Here is a 6972-nt window from a genome sequence, read left to right as displayed (position 1 = left end):
CCAGTGAAACCTTTGTGCAGGCCTTTCACAGAATGCCCGGTGTGGGACAGTGCTGCAGACAAGCCTGGCCTCAGTCCTACAGGAATAATCCAGGTTCCAGCCTACCACATGAGAAAATGGAGGAACTCAAAGCCATCATTCCTCCCTGCACCCCAGAGTTAATTCAGCAGCTCCTGCCTCTCCCAGGACTCCAACAGCTGAGCCCTGCAGCAGTGTTTCACTCTGGGCAGTTTGGTTTGGCTCTGGGATTGTCACACATCTTTGTAAGGTTTGGCCCTCATATGTATAATGAGATTTTAAAAGACATTTCAACACCTCAGGACTGTCCAGACTGTTCCAGACACAGCACAGTGCCCAACTTCTGTCTCTGTGACACAGCTGTGCAGGCATCCAAGTTCAAGGGTCCTTCAAGGAAGTGTCTCTTGTATGTTAATTGGGGATGAACAACACTCTCCTTACCACACTGTAGTCAGGATAAACCCATTAAAAACTGTGGGAATCTTGAAAACAAACACAGTCCCTGCATAACCCGAGGGTGCTGAGAGCCTCTGCAAGGTGCAGAGTGTCAGCAGAGCACCTGAAACTCTGCAGAACTGCAAAGCCTTGTGAAAACAGCCCTGTCACCACAGAGCCACCCAACCTGAGCTCTAAACCAGAGGAAATGTCACCAGAAACTCTCACTAATTCACACCACTGTGAGTGTGATAATAGCATTCACCAATTAGAAAATATTCCCAGCTATAAATTACATGTTCCAAATGCTCCTCCTCACTTATTAACCAGTTGCCCTGTAAAGAAGTTATTAAATGTTTCATCTGCTCTGCAGCTCTAGTGGTGTGCATCTCACAGAGGCAGATTGTTCCCAGGCTGGATCCCAGGAGGGCTCTGCAGTCCCACTCACACGTGGAACACTGAGCAGAGCTAACAGGAGCAGCTGGAGCTCCTTTAGGGCCCCAGTGTCACAGGAAATCCATGTGTCACAAGTGCAGCAACTAAACCTTCCCACTGCCTTCACATGAAGTCCTGTAGATTTGGGCTGAATAATTGCCCTTTGCTCTGTCCTTGGATTCCATCACAGGGTAAGGTGTTTAATGACTAATAATGACTGAATGAGATGTGATGGGGACATCCCCAAAGAGAGAATCTACAGCTGCTCTTGGCAATTAAAACACTGGAACACATTAATGTCAGAGAAGGTGGCAGAAGCAAGGCAGAAACCTCACCCCTGTACCAGCCTCGAGTGCTCCACCACCCATGCATCACCACTGGGGAATAACCAAAGTATTCTCAGCATATTTACAAATAACAAAGTTTGCTTAGGTTTGCAATGGACAAACTTACAGTTACCATAATAAACAGGGCCAAGAGTTAAAATAAACAAGGGATTTTATAAAAGCAACAGAGCTGACGTTCATTTTCCTTGTCCTTTAGTACCTAAACTTTTCAAGCACATTGACATGGTTTCAAACTTTTCTTCACACCCCAAAATATTGATGTACATGGTGGATTTCTTAACTGAAAGCTAAGATTTCAGGAAAACCTTGAATTTTTACAGCTGGTGCTTTCAGAGAGGCATAAAATCTCATGATAACCATGTCAGGGTTTGCCTTTGGCACAACTTTCATTTCTGAGCACTGCCATGGTCACTGCACAAAAGTGCTTGAGAGTAGAAAAGCAATAATTAGGATTATAGGCCAAAGTTTGCATCTTAATGCTATTTACAGGTTTGCTGCCTAATCTGCACTGTGCTGGGATGTGTCCTGCACTCATATGCAGCTCCTGAAAGCAGGAATTTACAATTCTGGATAAAACCTGCAGCCATCAATGCTCAACACAAGCAGGGCTGATGCTTCCCCTTCACTGGCATCCCACGTTCTGCCACTGTCCCTTTACTGCCAGTGGGCAGTGCCAACACCACAGAAATGTGTTCAGGCAGCAGGGACAGCAGAGAAACTCAACATCAGAATAATTCCTCATGGCTGTGACTGACTCTTCTCTCAAAGGGTCCCAAATACACCAAACCATGACTGGTGGAACCCAGAAGGCAGGATAAAGGAAACCCCAGTGAGGAGCTGTGGGCAGGGCTGGCCAAACCCCCTGAGCCCTGGGGGCTGCTCCCAGCACTTCCTTCTGCCTCCCCAGCCTTTTTCCCAGGTGCTGGAAAGTGCAGGCCAAAGGGGAAGCAACACAAACAGCAAATGCTGCCCCTAAAGCTCCCCTCAGGCAGGGGCTGTTGCCTTTCAGGGATATTTGCATTCCTTGGCATCAGCTGGGATACAGATGGCTGTGCAGTTACTCACTGCAGAACTAGGTCAGCACTGATATCAAGGAAAAATAAAAACCCTGGGGTTTAGCCACCAAAACCATCCAAGTAACAGCAACCCAAAGGACAGAATATTATTCCTGAGAGATCTCATCAACCCCACTCTTCACAGATGGGGCTGCCCTACCTAGTGACCACACCAGGACAGAGGACTAAGGCAGTGTCATTTCCAACACAAATTCATTATTTTTTCACTACAATCCAATAATTCCTACAGGAGTTAATCCTTCTGCATGGCCTTATAATAGTACATAACCAACTTCTATTTTTTACATGCCTATTATCAAGTTAATTTGTAATAGTTTATAGAAGAAAGGTTGACAAAGTCACTACTATTGTTCTAAGTCATCCTGATGTTCCATGGATCAAAGACAGGTCCCTGTGTTTCTTCAGTCCCTGGTTTAATACAAAATGTTCTGTAGCCAAAGCAGTTTAGGGGAGTTTCTTCTCCTCATGCTTCTTCCAAGGCTGGTTTCCCAATTCTCAGCACTACAAGCAGTTGCATGGAACAGGATTTTGGCTGCAACATGGAGCAGGAGGAAGCAGCTGTGTGCTGGGGAAAGCACACTTGGAAAAACTACCTTAAATTGATATGGCTTCTTTTAGTCATGTAAATCTTCACTAGGAGTTTGGACTGAGCAAGGTTACATGATTTGTCCCTGGTGAAATATATAAGGGTAGATTTTTAGGTGGGAACAATAAATAATATCTGGAAGCCTCATTAGAAAAGTAAACAAATATTTAGCCAACCCAATTTTGTTTTTCCATGTGAAGCCATGTTGTGAGCACATTTCAGTACTACACCAGCAGTGTCTGGGTTCTTTGAACCCATAGGAAAACCTTCAGAGGATATCCTAACACACAGCACTGGGACATTTCCCTTTCTGATTCAAGGGGCTGTACCAGCCTGGATAAGTGGTTTTAATTAATTTCACAGTTTTATTTTTTTTCCTCAAAGCAGCTGAACTTCATTTTGTATGGTTTACAGATCACCAGTGATCCCTGGGCCTCAGAGCAGAATTTGCTCAAGCCATGTCAATGGAAATGAGCCCAAGGTGCTGCTGGAAGGAGGGAGATTGCCCTGACCCCTTCTCTCCCCTCCCTCCACAGCAGCCCTGCTGCAGCTCTAGAACTTGAGCTCTGCTGAGCTGCTTCAGTTTGCTGATCTGGCAGAAGCTGATCAGGGCTTTTATTTAGTTTCCTGGTGGTTTATTGAGCTGAAAGAGTTATCAGAGGAAGTGGGTGAATTCTGAGTCAATGTCAGGAGAAAGGAGAGAGAAGAGAGAGGAGAATGCTGCTGAGCTTCCTTCAGGATGAAAAGGAGTGTGGGCATGAAACATGAAAAGCATCAGGGCCTGTCCCTCCTGCCTGGGATCCCTGAGCTCCTTCCAGGTGTGTACCTGGAACACAGATGTGTATCCAGCACTCCACCATCAAACAGAGATTCACCAGAAATCTGCACTCAGTCTGGTAATGATTCCACACAAATTAATAGCAAAACTCTTTTCTTTAAAAGAAATAGCCTTCAAAAAAGAATCAGGGCATTTTGCTCAGGGAATGTGTCATTCATCAGAAGCTGGATGCTCTCATTTTCCCAGGTATTTATAAAATCAGAATTTAAACACCACTTGTCACTACATTAAAAAGAATGTATTCTGGAATTTCACTTGCAGACAGGTATTAAAAGAGCAGCACAATGTGCAAATAAGCAGCTCCCACAGGAAGGGTGATCTCTTTGTTTCCTTAAACACTTTAAAACGCCAGAGAAGCAAGAAGAGAGGGACACGATGCTTCCCCTGGGGCAAGGGTCCAGCTGAAGAGCAGCAGTGCCAGCTGTGCCTGCTTTTGCCACCATGTGCCTGCTGCTCTCCTCTGAAATAGATTCCCAGGGGCTCCTGGCAGGGCGGCACTGCAGTCACAGAGCAAGGCAGCCGCTGGTTCTTTGCTTTCCCTCACGACACTCCAGCACAAGGGGGCTTTGTTACAGAGGCTGAATAAATCCTGGTCATTGGATGTCAAAGAAAAAGGAGCATTACACGATGAAGTGCCAGATCCAGAGCAGGGCAGCTCTGCCATGGTCCCAACAAACAAAGGTACAGCAGTGAAACCACAACCCAGCAGTGGGGAGGGCTTAAAGCAAAAATTACCTGGGGACAGCAGAGATACAGAACATGAAGGTCTGGCTTTTGACAAGAGACTCGTTTAGAATAATGACTGACTACAGGAATTGCTTTCTCATGTGCTTTTGTTTTCTGCAGTGGAGCTTTTAAATGTGCAGACCCAGCAGGATCTGATCTGTGTCTCTGCCATGTGGGCTCTGGGGATGGACTCCTCCTTCCTGGAAGTGCTCAAGGCCAAGGTTGGACAGACCTGGGAGCAACCTGGTCCAGTGGGAGGGGTCCCTGCTCAGGGCAGGCTGGCTCAAGCTGGGCATCGTTAAGGTCCCTTCCAACCCAAACCATCCTGTGATTCTACCAATGTAGCTTTTCAAAAAATAAATCAGGCTGTCTCCCAGTGCAACTTGAGCACATATTTTCACAAGTAAAAGCAATATTATTCTAGTAATCAAACAGTAAAAAGGGTCTCCGAGGGCTCCAAGCAAACCTGCCTCATTAATAACAGAACATTCAGATGTGATAAGAGTTAGTTTGGCCAGAAGTCTGGAAATGCCAGTTAATCATTTAAATACTGGAGTTTCCCTGAAGTTCAGAAGGCATTGGGATGACAGAATGATATCAGAGCCATTTTACACCTAATATTTTATGAAGCACATATTTTCTTTTCTATGAAACATTCCTGCTAATAAGAACCTTATCCTGCAAGCCATGCACAATGGAAATTTCCAAACAACTTTTGCAAGACTTTTCACTATAGCAAAAACACAGGAACAAATTTCAAGATGCTTTTCATGTGGTAAAGTTGCAAGAAGTTATTAACAGAAAACAGGAAGCACACAAGGTGTCAGTTCTAAAAGTCCTATGAGGGCATATACAAGATGCTACACTTGATCTCTGCTTTTCAAATTTGATTTTCAATACATTAGAAGAAGCAATTTTCCTAGATAGACCATGTGAAATTCTATTAGTTTCATCTAATGATGACAATTGACTTACAAACCTGGAGGAGCTTTCCTTTTTATTTAATATGTGGAAATTCCTTTTCCCATTCTGTTTTATATAATTTAGGCAAAATTACTTGCAATATATATATATATTTATATAAATAAAGATGCTTTGACCTCAATGCTTCTCAGACACAGAGCTGAGGAAAGCTCCTCAGGGGCCATATTTGGGGCTCCACTGCTGTTTACCCACTTTCATGCAGTAAGTTAAGGGCAAAAGGGAGCAAGTTGTTTATTTCCAGTTCCCTGCTCACTGACCAGAGCAGAGTTCCCATGTTAGATAACTGTGTGTGCCCCAGGCAGCTTTGTGGGCACTGCCAGGGTCACCTCAGGTTATGGTCACAGATTAATCCCAAGAGACCTGAGCAGAGCAGGAATAAGCTCAAATTCCATTGGTGAGCCCCCCAAACCCCCCTGAGGCAATTCCAAAGCAATTCCACAGCCCATGCTGCTTACCAGGGATGGAGGTGTCTCCTCTGTGCTGGATCTGCCTGGGGAAAGGAGAGCAGCTGGGGCCAGAGGAAGGGCAGGGAGGGACTGGGACATCCCAGAGTCACTCACATCCATGCACTTCTGAGCTTAGCTCTGTTCCTGCCTCTCTTGGATCTGTGGGGCTGCTCAGCCCTTGCTGGGAAATGCCACGTGGCAGAAATATTAACTGAGCTTCCCAAGGAACAGATGCTGCTTACAGGGAGTCAGAGTCTCCAGTAAATCAACTTATTGCAGTCAAGGGGTTGTAGGGAATTCTCCTAAGATTGGAACTGGAAACTCAAAATTTTGCACAAGTAGAAGCATGAGAGACATGAACCTTGTCAGCCAAGATCTGCCTGGAACTGCTTTCTGGCATTGTCCCATCACACACATCCTCAGTTTGACAAATGAATCAGTTAAGCAAGAATTGCTTCAAACCATATCAGAAATCACTTTTTCAGCTTATCTACAAAAAAACCTTGAAAGTACAGGATTTTGTTTTTGTGCCAATTCCCCCCCAAATTAACCCCTTTCCCCCCCAAGTTATTCAAAACCATCAAAGAATGACCAAAGTGTACATGGGACGCAGGGTAACCAGCGGGCAGTAACTTGGCAAGGGCTGCCCACACTCCTGAAAGGGGGACACTTTTTTAGGTGGTTAACTCCTGCTGAGGCCTCCCACCAGCACTGGAGGCTGCTAAAGCAGCAAACATCACGAGCACAGAACTCTTCCCCCTCTGATCTTACAATTAAATCATCTTGGAGCATCTACAAATGGCCTGCAGCAGCAGGGAGAGGTGAAGGAACAGGAACAGGGAGGCAGAGAGAGGAGCAAACTGCACCCCTGCCACAAGAACGACCACACTAGGCCTGGCCTTAGACAGAAATATGAATTGTGGGTCTGATCTTGAGCTGGAAGGACCAGAATGGATGAATCCCTCAGCAGTGGGGGCCATGGCCATCGTGGGGAGTAAGCCCAGCCTGGGTCAAGCAGCATTCCTGGCACAAGGCAAGGAATCCTACCAGAAATCAAATGATTCTGGGCTGGAGAGCTCAG

This window comes from Agelaius tricolor, unplaced genomic scaffold (genome assembly GCF_023055355.1).
Source record: "Agelaius tricolor isolate 1412-34295 unplaced genomic scaffold, bAgeTri1.0.p SCAF_18, whole genome shotgun sequence".
NCBI lineage: Eukaryota > Metazoa > Chordata > Aves > Passeriformes > Icteridae > Agelaius > Agelaius tricolor.
The sequence above is the reverse complement of the archived record's forward strand: the minus strand, read 5'-3'. Positions refer to the sequence as shown.